The following is a 16,344-nucleotide window of genomic DNA, read 5'->3' as shown; positions in this document are numbered from 1 at the left end:
GGAAGATCATAAATGAGAGTAATTGGATGGAGGGCAGGGAGTTTACTTTTTTTAGTTAGAGTGATCAGAGAAGGTTTCTTTGAGGAGATGACATTTATCCTAAACCTGGATGAGAAGGAGCCAGCTATGTAGGATCCAAGGGAAGCATCTTCCAAGTGTCGGGGCATGGCATAAGCAAAGGCCCAGGGGTGGGAAGGTGCTTCAAATGGACTGTACGGCGCCTTCTAAAGTGTCCTCAGGACGGGGTCATTTAGCCTCTGTGTGGCTGTCTGCACTGTTGGGCGCTCACAACTCTCATCTCAGGGACTAAATTAGGAAGTCATGTTATAACCATGGCAAACATTGATGCAAAGCCTCATGCCAAGGATAACCTTTTCTCACCTGAGCCTCACAGTCGGCCCTTCAGGTAGGTACGACACTGTGTTCTGGGCATTTTCCTGATTGGAAAGCTGAGACTCAGAGAGTGAAGCATGTGGCCCAGGTCACATATTCGTCAAGTGTGGAAACGGATTCGAATCCAGGGCGAACGCTAGAGCCCGGGACTCGTAAGAGATCCGCGGCAAGCATGGCATTGTTGGGTTGACGTGCTTTCGCACCCGCCCCCCAGCCCCGCTTCTCTCTGAAGCTGGGACTCTTGGGCCTGGAGGCCCCGCCTCTCCTGAGGCCAGTAACGTGGCCGCCCCGGCCTGCTGGGCCCTGGTCCCCACACCGAGGGCCGCCCCTCTGGTGCAATTGGCGTGGGATTCCTGAGGGCTGCGGTCTAGGGGTGGTGAACCAGATCGGCCGGGCTGGAAACCATCCTTCTAGGCAACTCCTTCTAGAGGGAAGAGCTCCTGGCCCTGAGCGGTGCTCTGTTCCCAGCTGCCTCCAACCTGCCCCCTCCACGGCCCCAGACGTCCGTCCGCTTGACTCAGCCCGACCCCTGTGTGTGGGCGTCCTCTGGGCTTCCGCAACATCCTGTGTTCTGCCTTTTGCTTACCTTTTTTCCATTCCCAGGGAATCCCTCCCATCAAGGTTTGTTTTTACACCCTGGAGCCGACCAGTCCACAGAACAATTAAAATGGCTCCCCCAGGATCACCCAGAGCCATTCCTGCCTTACACAGTCAGCCTCCAGCCTCCAGGGTCTGGCAGGAGCCTCCCTTCCTCCCTAAGGCCTCAAGTTCTGCCCTTTCTTCAGCCTGCACGTTAGGACCTTCTCTTCCAAAGCGCCTCACTGTGTTCCCCACTCCCCGACTCTTATTCCCTTTGCTGCCTGAGCCTTGGGAGTGGACATCTGTCATGTTTGTCTGTCCTGTCATCCTTTCCGTTGCTCCCTCTGACGATAGGACTTCCTTTTCTCTGAGTAGCCCGCCCCTCCTCTGCTCCTTGAGATTTGATGAGGCCTCCAATCACATAATACCCTTTCTTCTGGCCACTGTGATTGGCCCAGGGATGGACCTGTGACCCAAACCAGGCCAATTGGAATCCTTGCCTGGGATTTTGTGAATGGAACATAGGGAGAAAAACCCATCCCTCCTTCCTTTGGGTTTGCCAAACTGACTTGGTGCATGATGCAAGCCAGGCTGGCAGTATCTGCATCCCTTATTCTCCTTCCCTCACCAGAAGGAAGGTCCTCAAGCTACCCATCCAAAGTGGGAGAAAATGAGGCCAACACACAGAGAGAAGCAGAGAGAGTGAGGAAGTGAGTCGCTTGTTATTCGAGTTTTTAGGGTTCCTGGTCCTGGCCTCACCTCAGTTAACAAGCCAGACTTGCTTACTTACTTATTATTTACTTACGACTTACTTTTGCTTGAAATAGTTTGAATTTGGTTTCAGTCACTTGCAATAAGAGTCCAAACAAGTATGGTAATTCATAAGGTTCTTTCTTGTACTATGACATACGAAATGCCTTTTTTGGGGTCTGTGTTTCTATTTTCTCGTATAAATGGCAGTTTCCTTCAGACCAGGAGTTATTGCCGTGAAAATGTTTACTATGTATTTCTGATCAAAGAACATATGCAATGAATAAAATATAATAGCAAAACAAACACTTGATACCTCCTATGTGGCCCAAGAACTAGATCATTGACCCTACAGGTGGGGTCCTCCCCTGTCCCATAACCTGTCTGCCCCCAGGAGTAACAACTATCTGAAATTTTATGGTCAGTATTCCTGGCTCTAAAAAAATTTTAAGATACATTTGTTTGATTTTCTTAGAAAATGTTATGTAGCTTTGCTTGTTTTTAAGCTTTAGAATAAAATGATACAGTATATGTAGTCTTCTGAAACTTGCTTTTAAAATTCTTTTTAAAAAAAATTTATTTTATTGAAGTATAGTTGATTTACAAAGTTGTGTTAATTTGAAACTCGCTTTTTAAAAACTCATCATTAAAAAAAAACTCATCATTTTACAACAACAAAGGCACGATGCATGAAAGAAATAATTGATAAGCTGATCTTCATTAAAAATTAAAATTGCTCTACAAAAGAGAGAGAAGACAAGCCACAGACTGAGAGAAAATATTTGCAAAGAAATACCCAATAAAGGACTGTTTTTAAAAATACACAAAGAACAGTTAAAACTCAACAATAAGAAAGTAACCTGAAAAATTAAAAATGAGCAAAAGATCTGAACAGATACCTCATTATATGTCATTAGGGAACTGCAAATTAAAACAATGAGCTACAACTACACACCTATTAGAATAGCCAAAATCCAAAACACAGACGACACAAAGTCTTGGGGAGAGTGTGGAGCCCCAGGAACTCTCATTCAAAGAGAGGAAATGCAAAAATGGTACTGCCACTTTGAGAGACAATTCAGCAGTTTCTTAGAAAACTAGGCATACTGAGTAACTCACCAGTCCTACTAACTGGTATTTACTCAAATGAATTGAAAATTTATGTCCACACAAAAATCTGCACATGAAGGTTTACAGATACTCTATAACTGCCAAAACTTACAAGCGACCAAGATATTTTCCAGTAGGTAAATGGATAAACGGTGGTACACTGGGGAATCTAATATATAGTGTAGAGGCTACAGTTACAATACTGTGTTATACACTTGAAAGTTGCTAAGAGAGTAGATCTTAAATTTTCTTACCCGCCAATACACAATTGTAGTTATGTGAGGTGATGTATGTGTTAACTAACTTTATCTTGATAATCATTTTGCAAAATATATGTGTATTAAATCACCATGTTGTACGCCTTAAACTTACAAAATGTTATATGTCAATTATATTTCAATAAAGCTGGAAAAATTGTTAGTGATAAAATAATAAAAAAAGCCCCACAACAACAACAACAAAAAAAATAGAAACTCATCATTTGTCTCTAAGATGCATTCATCTTATTGCATATAACTATAGTTCATTCATTTTCACTGCTGCATAATAGTACATTGTGGAACAGACCATAATTCACAAAGTGTTCCTTCTCCTGGTAATAGACATCTGGGTTTTTCATAATTTTACTATTTTGAACAATGCTTCTTTGAACATCCTTATACATGTCTTTCACACAGCTGCAAGAGTTTGAGGGGTATATAGCTAGGAGAGGAATTAATTGCTAGGTTATTGGTGTGCAAGTTCAACTTTGCAAATTGTGCCAAATTGTTTTCCAAAGTGATTACACCTACCTACACTCCCCATGACCTTGTGTAAGAGTCCCCACTGCCAACATTCCACCACAATTTGTGCCCTACTCTGTATCCCACGTGGTGCCTAGCATGGTCTTTGATTTGTCATAGCCTCAAAAAATGGTTTTTTTACGGACTGCTTGAGACAGTGGAATGGATGGGATGGATGGATAGGCAGTATGGAAGACCATGGAAATTTCCAGAAAATTGGAGTAGGAGTAGAGACCATCTTCACTCAGAAGGATGAACAACTGGAAACTCCAGTATCTCAGACAGTCATTGCCAGCCACAGACCACACTCTGGGCTTCTCTGGGCTGACACCCTAGGACCCCCTTGAAGGCCTTCATGGTTGCCTGATTCTGACCTTCATAGCTCAGCAAGCGCTCTCCTTATGGACGCAAGCTTCTAGGATAAGCCTGCTTTGGGAGTCTTGCCTTGCCCACCTTGGAACATTCCATGTTTTCAAATTGCTGCCCAGGCTTGTGCCATGAGTCTGGGAGGGGGTCTTTGGAAACCCACTCCTTTGGGCATCCTGTCTCTGAATAATACTCCCTATACCTGGATGGGACCTAATGTCAGTTTCAAAACAGTCAGGTTTCCCTGCCCTCCTTACTCTAAATATTTTTTTTAAGTTTTTGTTTGTTTGTTTAATAGGCCAGCCTTAGTAACATGTTAGGACTTTGTGGTTTCAGTCACGCCTGAAATTCATAATCTTTACACACACATACACATACGCCCTCTCAAAGCACACATTCCTTACTTCAAGTCCAAGGCCTATGAGAAGAGTCTTCTGTTGGAGGTCAGCAGCTCTGATTGCATTTCTTTATTTAGAACATTGTTTTCTCTGAAGCTGATTCCATTACCTTGAGTTCACGGAAGTGGAGCCCATTAGAAAAGTCAAGAGGCTCCCAAACAGGCTTAGAGTGTGATGCTAAACTTAGGTTCATTTGGCAACTGTGGTTTATTGACAGGGACTTTTCTCTCTCAATTTTAATGGAGACTGCATCTTCCTGCTTTGCGACTGCCAAGCTGTTTATGGTAGGAAGAAAGGAAACTTGGGGCTTTAGTCCCAGATGTCAACATCCACTCTCATCTCTGCTCCTAAATTTGCTACTCCTCCAGCAAGTGACTGACCTATTTCCCTTAGCCCTAATATGGCTCATTGACGCCCACATCCGGGGCTCAGGCTGGCCCAGGCATGAGCGCAGAAGAGGCAGCACTGTGTCCCTGGTCCTGGTGGAGCGGGTTTATAGACCTGACCATTGACTGTTCTCTTGGCTTCTGACCTGTATGTCCCCTTTCCCCATCTTGATTGCCGGAGCCTGAGTGTCTGCTTAGGCAACCACACCCTTGCCTGGCCTCAGCTTCCCCACTCCTGGCCTTGCCTATTCTGTTCCCAGCCGTGCTTTCTGTCATCTCTGTGGTTCACAGCAGTGCTGGGACACTGGCTTTGTCCTGGGGTGAGTGAACTAAGCTCTCCGAACTGCAGAATGAGGGTGATAACACCCACCACACCAATGAAGGTGGGCTTACACTTAACACATGCAAGTTGTCAGGTGTGGTGAGATCAGCAAAAATGAAACATTTGGACAATGACTTGTATTGACATTGTGAAAGGGATGCTGTCAGGGTCAGCTGGGGGTGAGAGTGGGGAGTGAGTTAGTCCAACTGCTCTAAACAGCAATTTGTCAATACTTATCCAAACAGAAAAATATGTAATTGTCCTTTGAGCTAGAAATTCCGTTTCTAGGAATTTATCCAATGGAAATGCCGAAGACCTCCATATGAAGATGTTTGTTGCTACACTGCTTATATTAGCCAAACCTGGAAATCATCTAAATACCTACTTTCCTATATGATACAGCTCTGTAATGGTGTAACATGCAGCCACTAAAAAGAATGAAATAGTGATTCATGGACTAATATGAAATGATCTTTAAGAAATATGGCTTGGTGAAAAAAAGATACAAAACACTATACTATGCTATTTCCATGTTTAATGTGTAATATATATGTGTGTATATGCTGAGAATATTTCTGGAAAAATTAAAAAGAATAGATAACAGAATATGTTCTAGGGATGAGGATGGGGTGGAGGGAGAGTTATCTCTTGCTATATGCTCTTGTACTCTGAAATTTTTATCACGTGTATATACAAGTTAAACAAAATTTTGAAATACAAAAATGAATATAGTAAGCTGTTTTTTATTCTAATTGCTTCCAGGTTTTTATTTCTGGAACACTGATATGTCACAAATAGTGCCTCTGACAATGGCCTTTTAAGAAGAGAAAGGCATCATACACATTAGGGAACTGAAAGGAGGATGTGGGATCCCCAGAGTTTGTCCCTTCAGGGTCCCACCCAGGGCTGCTGGCCTCCTGTGGCCTTAAGCCCAGGAAAGGCAGGCCCTCAACTCCTTGTCATTGCCCCCACCCCCGTCTCCTAACCCTGGCCACACATCTAGCCACCAGCACCCCTTCTTCTTGGGCCCCCAACTCTATGTTGAGTATCCCTGATGCATGCCAGGCCAGTGCTCAGTGCTTCACATGTGTTAGTATCAGGTGTTTATCTGCCTTCCTCTTCCCTCCATCCCCACAGCTGGCCCGGTGGTCCAGGCCACCAAAGCTTCCTCACAGCTCCTTGCCCCCCTTCCATCCATTCTTCACACAGCCACCTGAGTGATCTTTGTACACGACACATCATAACGGTCATTGCCCTGCTTAGAAAACCTCCTATGGCTTCCCGTTGCCATTAGAATAATTCAGGCTCATTTCCAATGGCAATGAGGCCCCTTGCCTCCCTCTCCTCCTGGCCTCCTCCACTGCCCATCACTCTTGCTGCTCCAGCCACACTGGCCTCCTTCCTGTTCCTGGAAGAGCCCAAACATACTCCTGCCCCAGGGCCTTTGCATTTGCCATCTTTCTAGCTGGAGACCTCTTCCTCCAGCTCTTCACATACCTGTGTCTCATCTTTCAGTCTCTGCTCAATGTCACTTTTCAGAGGTCTTCCTGACTACAGTAGGTAAAGAGGGCTCTCCCCCTCCCCTAAATCCACCCACCACTCCATCTGGTACCCAGATTTATTTTCTTCATAGCATTTATCAGTCTCAGCAGTGACTTTTTGGACTTGTGTGGGGTCTGATTCCTCTCCATAGAATGTCTATGCCATTCCTGGTTCCTACCTCTCCAGCGCTCTGACCAGAGCTGGGAGCACGGCGTGGATGCCATGGGTGTTTACGATGTGGACGGATACAGAACCTACCGTGGGGAATACAGTACCTACCATGTTGTAGGTGCTCAGTGTTGGTGGAATCTCTGCTGCTTACTTGCTGTGTGGCCTTGGGAAATATCACAACTTCTGCAGCTGTGAAATGGGGCAGGTTGGGAGAACCCCGGGCAAAATAGCTTGCTGCTCTCTAAGTGGACCTTTTTGGTTTTTTTCTACAAGTCTATTATTCTGAAGAAGTTGTGTGGAAATGCAAACTCTGATTTTCCAGCTGGGGCCGTTTTCTGCCCACCTTCCTGCTCTGGGAAGCAGCATATGTGCCTGGGAGACTCTCCTCTAGAGATGATTAGCCTGGAAAATATCCCAGTGCCCAGGGAGAGGGAGGTGCACCTCTGGAGGCATTGAACTGCCTCTTGAAAAAGTGTGGGAAGAAAGACTGGGGTGAAAGAACACAGACTTATGGGAGGCAAATCCTCAGACAGTGTCTGACACTCATTGCGTCGACACAGAAAAGTGCTAAATGAATAATGAATGTGACTATGATTAATTTTTACTATTAGCAGACTGTGTACACTTTGGAAGGAACCAGACTAACTATCTCAGATTGTGTATTTTCAAAATTCTCTGCCTCATTAAACCTTCACAGCTGCCCTTTGGGGCAGATACTCATGTTATCCCCCACTTGGAGTTGAAGCAACCGAGGCACAGAGAGGGTAGGTATCTTGCTCAAGTTTACACGTGGCTGCAGAGCTAGAATTTAAACACATTCATACTCTTCCTGCTACAAGTTTGAGGTTTCTTGGAGCTTTCCAGGATTCTTTACTTTTGCTAGGCCCGATCCGTTTCCTTGTGGTTACCAGCAGTAAAACAACCACTACGAAATGAAAGGAGGCTGTAGCTTGTTTGGGAGGGAACAGGGCTGGGAAAAGAAGACAGGGCACCATTGCTTGGTTCTGTAAGAGAATCCCCAGACAGACTCCAGGGGGCCGCCAGGTAAGGGAGGGAACGAGGGCCAAATCCCGAGGGCTCCGTTCAGCTTTGGGGCGAGGTGGCTAAATCTCCACGCAGCTTACGAGAGCCTTGGAGGAGGCTGGACCCTCTGGAAGGAGGCTCAGCAGGAGTGAGTGGAGACAGATGCCCCAAGCAGGCTCTTGCGGGCTGGGAACTCAGGTCTTCCGGAGCTGGATCCTCCACCCCTATCCTCAACCCCGGACTGGGGCTGGGCCGCAAATCCCAATCTTCCAGCTGTGGGGCAGGCCCAGCCTCCAGGTTTTTCCTCCGGAGCCAAGCCCCTTTGAGGGAAAAGAACACACACGTAAAGAGCTCCTGACTCAGAAGCAGACCTGGAGCCACCTTCCCAAGGTGCGCAGGGCGAGGACCAGCCCCTTGTCCTGCCGCTGGTAGGGGTGACATTCTCCACCCTCACTTACTCCTTCCTCAGAATGACACCTACAGTCTCACCATTACCGCTCTTCCTTTGGGATGAGCACTGGGGTCAAGCTCCTTGCTCAAGTCTGCAGGGAGGTAACAGGAAATCTCTAATCCCTTCGCGGGAATGTATCCACCCAAGGGCGCATGGGGTGAATATGCTGTTCCAAGAGCTGCAAGGGGCTGGGGGTGGCGCAGGAGGTGAGGGTGGAATACACTAGAGAAATAGGTCCCAGTTGGGCCCAGGGTCAGGACCTGAAGAACAGCTGGTGGAACTGGGAGGAAAAAAAGGAACTGAATTAGGTGCATTTTAACGAGACTATTACATTTTAGGCAACACCTCTGCTGGAGAGTCATCTGCTTTAAGAACCGGATGAAGGCAGTGTGGTCAGGGTTTGGTGCTCAGGGAAAGGCCACCTGGGGTTTGCACGTGTCTTTCCCCCCTCCCCACCAACCCCGGGCCCCCTTCCCAGCACCTCCCTCCCCACCAAGGTTCCGGCACGGCCACCCACAGAGCAGCCTCAGGGCTGGGCGCTGAGTCACAGGCTGTGGTGCCTGCCGGGGGGCGAGGGTGGCAGATGGCTTTACGTGGGCGTGAGCGAGGAGGGGAGGGCAAGTGGGCGGGGGCAGTGACCCTGGGCCCAGCAGGGAGGGGTTCAAGGAAGTGACCTGGGAGGGGGCTACGTCCTGCGCTGAGCCGCCATTCTTCCTTTCTTGTGTCTTCCCTCCCAGTTTCCAGGGATGCCATTCCAGTAGGGGCAGCTGGCCGTGGCCAGCCTGAGGTAGAAAGCAACCCTGAGGGGGCCTGAGGCCCAGGGCTCCTGCACGGCCCGCCTGGCCCGGCTGGTCCGGCAGTGAGAGGCAGAGCCCGGCTGTGTTTACCCAGGCCGGGCACTTCCGGAGCAGATGGGCGCCTGTCAGCGCTGCCAGCCAGGGGCTGGGCTGACGTCTCTTACTGCCAAGTGGCAGGTGACGCGGGGCCTGGAGGGGAACATGTGTTTGGTTTTGCTGTTTACTAGGGGAAATCTCTCCAGGCTGAGAGCTGCCTGCACACCTGAGAGAGCACAGCCCCAGCTAGGGTAGGACATGGTGCAGACTCTTTGACCCGGAGCGGTCTGGCCCTTTCAGTTACTGACAGCCGGGGACTCTGGTGGGGGGGGGGGCGGGCTTCAGGGTCTCCCCAGAACCCGTTGTTGAGCTGCGCTTTTTGTCATCTTATCTTGGTGTGTTCGGGTCCTAGGACTGCCATAATAAAGTACCGCAAACTGGGTGCCTTAAACAACAGAAATGCATTCTCTCACAGTTCTGGAGGCTAGAATTCCCAAATCAAGGTGTTGGCAGGGTTGGTTCCTGAGGCTGTCTCCTGCCTCTTTCCTAGCTTCCGGTGCTTGCCAGCAGTCCTGTGGGTCCCTAGCTTGCAGATGCATCACTCCAACCCCTGCCTCCATTGTCACGTGGCGTTTGTCCCCTCTGGGACCTCTGTGTCTGTTCTCTTTGTATGAGGACACCAGTCATGTTGAATTAAGGGCCCACACACTCCAGTATGACCTCATCTTAACTTAATTACTACAAAACTACAGTCATGAAGAGTAAATAGCTACAAAAACCCTATCTAATAAGGTTACATTCTGAGGACATGGATTTTGGGGGGACACTTGGGTTGCTCACTTGCTTCAGTCCTCATCTTGTCTTTAACTTTTCCTCTCTCTCCCTCCTTTCCTCCCTCTTCCCTGTCCCCAGCCCTAAGCTTGGGGAGAGGGTGAGGCCACCATATTCCCAAGCAGGACTCTGGAGCCTGCGACTGTACATTAGAAAGTGCTCTAGAAAGAACTGAATTATTTTGACTACTATGCTCTTTCCCATTAAGAAGTAATCAATTTACAACTGTGGTTTTAATCTTTTAGGGTTTTGGCAGCCTTTGGGACTGAGGGAAGACTTTGGACTCCCACTCAGGATAAAGGTACAAACGCACACAACTCTTCCAGTGGTGACACCGCCTTCCAGTGCCCGTCCCCGCTCTCGTTCCAGGGAGGGCCTTCTGGGGGCCAAGGAATGCCTGCCCTGGAGCCAAAGGAGACCCCAGATCCTCGGCACCCTAGTGCTTGGGAGTTCAGGGGTTGCCACACAGGTCAAGAGCTGGGGAAGGTTTCCTCAATTCAGACCCCTGTCAGAGTGTGTGTGTCAGGGTAGGGTGGGCATGACTGGGCTGGGGCATGTGGAGAGCCCAGGAAAAGGAAGATGCTCTTATGTGATGTGAACATGTTTCTTTCTCTTGCCCCAAGAGCCACCACACCAGAGACGCTGCTGAGAAGAGTCCCAGAGCCTGTGATGGACTGCTGAGCTGAGCTGTTAAATGGGGGCGCGGTGGGGGAGGTGAGGGGTGGGAAGTGAAGTGTAATATACCCATCGTTATCCCGTTTATGTAAAAACTCCCCAGCTGTGTACTTCTGTGGGTACACACACGTGTACAGAGAGTTCTCGAAGGACAAACCCCAAACAGATCACAGTGGCTGCTTCTGGGGAGGGGTCTAGCACTGTGGGGCGTCAGGGGAGGACCTTTCTTGGTTGTGCCCTGTGTTTTGGCATGGTCTGACTTTTTCTGGTGAGAATGTATTCAAATATTAATTGTGTATTAAATAAATTAAAAGCTTTTCAGAGAAAGACTCCAGTATCGTGGGGTTTCACGTTCCTCTGAACAGCTTATGAAAACGATGGGCCAGCTCTCCCCCTGGCCTGCCCACCATAAGCATCCCCAGCCCAGAGGGAGGGCCAGACCCCTGACCCTGGAGCTGGCCCAGCTCCTTCCCGTGGAGAAGCCCACCTGCTGCTGCCAGCCAGGCCACTGGGATGTCCTCTCCCTTGTCTCCACTCCACACCCAGTCCCCCCACAAACTCTAGCCTAAGTCTTCCCTGGGTCAGTGGTTCTCAAACTAGTGGCATCAGAATCACCTCCTGCTATACTTTGAGCCACTGCTCTAGGTAAAGGGCATTAATTGTGCCTTTCAGGCTTCACCTGGATCCAGAGAGGGGCCCCAATCTGGAACAAAGGCTTGTCCCCCCTCCAGTACCCCTGGGAATCACTTGGGAGCAGGGAGAAGGGGAAAATCTTCTCCTCTTATGGGTCAGGAGGATGAGGTGGGACCATCACTGAAGACTGTGATGGTCTCAGCTGGAAGAGACCCCGAGGATCATCCCGCCCCACCCAGGGACTGAGGATCCAGAGGCGAGGCGAGGGCGGCTTTTCCCAAGTCCCCCGCTGTCCTCTGAGCCCTGTCCCTCAGATGTGCCTCTCCTCTTCACTGAGACAGGGTGGGCTACAAGGGAGAGGGTGGGAGGGGTGAAAGGTAGGGGAGGGACCCTTACTCTCTTCCAGGCTCTGCGGGTCTCACCTCACGCTCACCTCAAGGGACTTGATTGAACAAACCGGGTGTCCCTGTCACTGGACCCAGCAGCTGGCAAAGAGTCTGGAAGGGAAGAAAGGCGAGAGGGAGCTCAGCCCCACCCCTCTGCGAGGAGGCAACGTTGTGAAGGAGGGAAAGGTTTGCTGAGGTCCTTTTCCACTCCTTCCCTTTCTTCATCATCCCTTCCGGCAAGTCCGTGTTCTCCCTGTGTCCACAGGGCCACAGCGGAGGGGTTTGTTTTTATTCCCTACAGTGATTGTGTCCCAGCCTGCGGGTATTTTCATCTTAAAGGAGGACTCACAACAACCCCAAGGGTGGAATGCAGGGCCGAAGGGCCAGTGAAGTTGTGCAAAGTAGGGATTCAGGAGCAGAGGGTTCTTCTAGGGTCTCTGCCCCAGCCCACATCAGATTAACCCTCCCGCATCACTCCTCGGGCCTCAGCAGATATCATCAAGATGCAGGTTCCCTGGGGGCTTGCCTTGGGGAAGTGCCCTTGGTGCCACCATCACCTATATATGGGTGGCCCTTCTGGGGATGAGCCCAGCTGCTGTTTGGAACATCTCTGCCTGCCAGACTGCCCCAGGAAGGATGAAAGGGGGTCAAAGGTGTCAAATTCCTCCAGCAGTCTGAGATAAGAGCCCCTACCAAATTGAGGGGGCGGCAGCCTTGGCTACCTGCCAGCTGGTGACAAGTCTGGGCCTGAGAAAGGGAGCCTGGTCTGCCCTTGGGAAACTCAGTGAGAGGTGCAGCCCGATACCCCCCTGTCCCCCAGTTCCTTTCACTTGCTGGTGGTGGGCAGTGACTTTTGGAGGGACAGGGACACAGGGAACAGCTGCAGATCCTCAGTCAACCATGTGATGCCCAACAGCCACCAGTGACTTCTTAGGAGACAAATTGCACGGCCTCTTCTTGGGCCTCTCCTCCTCCTCTGTAGAAGTCAGCAGGGCAGATAGTCCTTCTTCCATTCCTCTACCAGCACTCCCCCAGCGCCTGCTCTGTGCCAACCCCGTGCCAGCTGGTCTCTGGGATACAAAGAGAACAGGTCCTGCCTCCACCTGAGGGGCTCTGGGCTGTGAGAGCCGTGTTCGGGGAACACCAGGAAGGAAGCCACCACTTCTGGAAACACCTCTCCTTTCACATCCACGCTGGGTCCTCTACCTCTCTTCTCCCATTTAATTAATACCAGCTCAGCTTGGCTGAGCTCTGGCGCTCAGAGATGGGCTTGCCCTGCATCCTCCAGCCTCATCACAGCACAACACAGGAAGACTGTGAACCCATTTAACAGAGAAAGAGACTGAGGGAGAGAGTAGCTCAGGAGCTTTCCCCAGGCCACAAACACCTTCTACTTAACTCTTTCTCTCATTGAACTGAGGTTCCCACTCCCTAAGGTCTGGACTCCATTCTCTTCTCTGGTCCCTTTCTGACCCCCAGTCCCCTCCCTTCCCCCGTCCCATGGTCTCACATCCTCCCGCACCCTCAGCCGTGACCTTCCGTATCTGGATCAGAGGCTCTAGCACCCTTCAGACTGTTGTCCACACTTTCTTCCGTACCTGCCAGGCACCTCTATCCAGGCATCCTGCCAGCGCCTCAGCCCTGCTCTGCCCAAGCCCACCGTCTCTTCCAGATGTCTCCTTGACCCCTGCTCCTGGGTCCCCAGGCTTCTCTTCTCCTCCATCGAGATCACACAGTGCTCTGCAGCATGGCAGAAGCAGATGGGGCAGTGACATCCCACTCAGAACCTTTTGGTTGCAAGTGACAGAAAATTTCCATTTGAACTGCTTTGGTCAACAACAGACGTTTTTGAGTAGAGCTGGAATCAGACCCAGCTGAATCCAGTGGTTCAGATGGCACCATCGGGTCTTGTCTTTCAGCTCAGCACTCACCATGGGGCTTGGTTTCACTCTTAGGTCCCACGGGGTGGCAAAATGGCCATCGGCTCAGGCCTACACCCCCTAAGGATGAACAGGAGAGAGAGTGCTCCTTGCCCTGGTAAATCCTACACAAGCCCTGGGATTTGCCCTGTCTGCGCCAACCAGAGTCATGTGCACAGTCACTGGGGCTAGGAAAATTCAGCGTTCTCACTGCCCAGGCTGTGTCCTGGGTTCCACCAGAACCAAATGGACAGAGTAGTGTTACTAATGAGGGCTTTAAGATACCCAGGGGCTCCATGAGATGTCCCCTCCAGATTTGCAGCATGCAGGGGAAGGAGAGAAGTGGCTCGATTTGTTCTGAGGATTTTGGTGGCCATTACTAGGTAAGATTCATACCCAGATAATTTGAGCCTTAGAATTCATGGTAAAGACAGAGCTGGGTTGAGCCTTGATTCCACTACTGATTGACTAGGAGATGCATGGTGATAGACAATCCCCCAAATTTCTGCCGTTAACACAATACAAGTTTATTTCTTCCCATGCTGCATGTCCCATGTGGGGCAGTGGGGGACCCTGCTCCACACAGTGACTTAGGGATCTAGGTGGTTGGAGGTGCCATCTGTACATCTCCACCCTTTCATGTCAGGGAAAAGGACAGACTGGAGAATCATGCTTGGCCTGTTCACTGCCTAAGTTTGGAAGTGACAGACGTCCATTCCACTCATATTTCATTGGCTAGAACTAGTCACAGCTTCACAGGAAGAGGGTGGGAAACAAAGGGAAGCGAATGGAGTATTTGGGGAGACTTGCTGTTGTTGTCACATCCGCTTGTTAGCTATGTGTCCCTGGGCGAGTTGCTTACCCTCTCTGTGTCTCAGTTTCTCCATGTGTTAACTGAGAATTACAATTGTTCCTTTCTCGTAGGGCAGCAACAGGATTCAATCAATTTCAACATGTAAGTGTCTCAGAAAAGTGCCTGGCACATAGAAGTAGCTTGATAAGAGTTACATAATATCGATACCTCCTCTTCTTAGGGTCTCTTTGTCCAAACGGTCCCCCCTCCCCCCAGTAAGAATGAAGTGATCAGACATCATTTAATAATATTCTGATCTAAGACAAGAACTTAGAACTGAGTAATTTTTTTTTTAACATCTTTATTGGAGTATAATTGCTTTACAATGGTGTGTTAGTTTCTGCTTTATAACGAAGTGAATCAGCTATACGTATACATATATCCCCATATCCCCTCCCTCTTGTGTCTCCCTCCCACCCTCCCTATCCCACCCCAGAACTGAGTAATCTTTGGTGAGTAGTTGAATATCTTTGAACCTCAACTTCATCGTCCATTAAAACAGATTACTACTTACCTTTTGGGGCTCATATAAGAATCCAGTAAGAAAATGGTTGGTTAAGGAAGTTATGCCTACATTAAACAAATCTTGCCTACCACAATGGTCAAAATGACCTACACATATTAAATATTTGCATCAGGATTGAAACCAAAAACATTCATTCCACTTAAGCTGGAAACTCTGGGGATCAAGACCACCCGTATCCCCAGTCCTATGTCCTGACAACTCCACATCTGCCCGTAGGGCCTTTGGGGTCTTGTCAAAGGCATTCATCTGGGGGAGGTTTTGCGTTGCCGCCATGTGTGGGCACAGATAGTCTTTCCCAGCCCAAGTGGGCAGGAGAGGCACAGGCCTATGCATGATTGTGTTGGTCCACAGCAAACAAGTTCCTCTCATTTGGCCCTTCATTTATTCTTCATTCAATAAATAATTATTAATGACCTACTATGTGCAAATTGCTGGAATTCAGAGGTGAATAAGGGAGATCTGTTTAAATGGAGTGGTGGGAGCCACAGACAACAAGGAAAGAAGTAAAGACCTTTGGGAACTGAGAAATACCAGAAAGAAAAATAAAACAGGGCAATAAACCAGGGTAATGGAGAGAGAGAGAGAGAGACAGAAAAGAAGAGACTAGAACATCAGAGAGAGCAGTCAGGAAAAGACATGAAGGGGAGGTTACTGTTGAGCTGCACCTTGAAGACAAGAGGAATCGGCCTTGCAAGCACCTTGGGAAAAGCATTTCTGCCACAAATGCCCCAGGACAGGAATGAGGAGGCCAGGGTACCAGGAATTTGATGAGGAGGGGCGATGGGAAGATCACAGGGTGGGAGAGGCAAGCAGGGGCTGGCTAGTCCTGAGGACCTTCCCTTCCCTCCTTGCAGGGACTGATGAGTTTGTGCATGTCCACCTCCTCCAAGAAGCCCACACCCTCCCCTCCTGTGGTCGCCTCATTTTTGGTCTAGTCTCACCGGCTCCCTCTCTTCTCCCCGCTCCCTCTGGCAATGGGCTATTATGGGAGATCAGTGAGAATTGCAACATGCTCTCTCTTTGCCCTAGAGGAACGGGGGAGGTAGATTCTATTTGGACCCCATGAGAGAGGGCCGGCAATCCAGACTGTGGGCAAGAGCACCAGGTGAGGCCTGAGGGGAAGCCATAGGAGGTGCGGATGACTGAGGCTGGGGGTGTCAGGGAAGTGGGCTGAGCTTAGCCTTGACAGGGCAAGAACTAGACAGAGCAGAGGGGGTGGGGAGTGACATTCCACGTAGGAGGGACGCAGAGCAAAGGCGTCCTCATGGGAAGGAAAGGAGCAGAGGATAGCCATGCTCATCAGTTCACGAGTCCCAGGGGTTGGAAGAAAAGGTTGGGAAAGCAAGGAGGATCCGGTCCACGCATCCTAGCCACAGAGGCCCAAAGACAGGAATGAGGACTCCAGAGCTAGACTA

General features: G+C 49.5%; 1 long non-coding RNA gene across 3 annotated transcripts in view; it reads left to right on the top strand.

Moving 5' to 3' along the window:
* The window catches only part of LOC309636188, a 30,715-nt gene extending 17,972 nt beyond the window's left edge, over window positions 1–12,743 (top strand). For 2 of the 3 annotated variants that reach the window (XR_014249274.1, XR_014249275.1), the window contains exons 3-4: window positions 10,183–10,238; window positions 10,561–12,743. This is a non-coding gene — a long non-coding RNA (uncharacterized lncRNA). The other variant, XR_014249276.1, reaches the window with a different exon arrangement.
* Window positions 12,744–16,344: the final 3,601 nt, after the last annotated feature.

This window comes from Balaenoptera borealis (genome assembly GCF_965194805.1).
Source record: "Balaenoptera borealis genome assembly, chromosome: 10".
NCBI classification, from domain to species: domain Eukaryota; kingdom Metazoa; phylum Chordata; class Mammalia; order Artiodactyla; family Balaenopteridae; genus Balaenoptera; species Balaenoptera borealis.
This window is presented reverse-complemented; position numbering and strand designations above follow the sequence as displayed.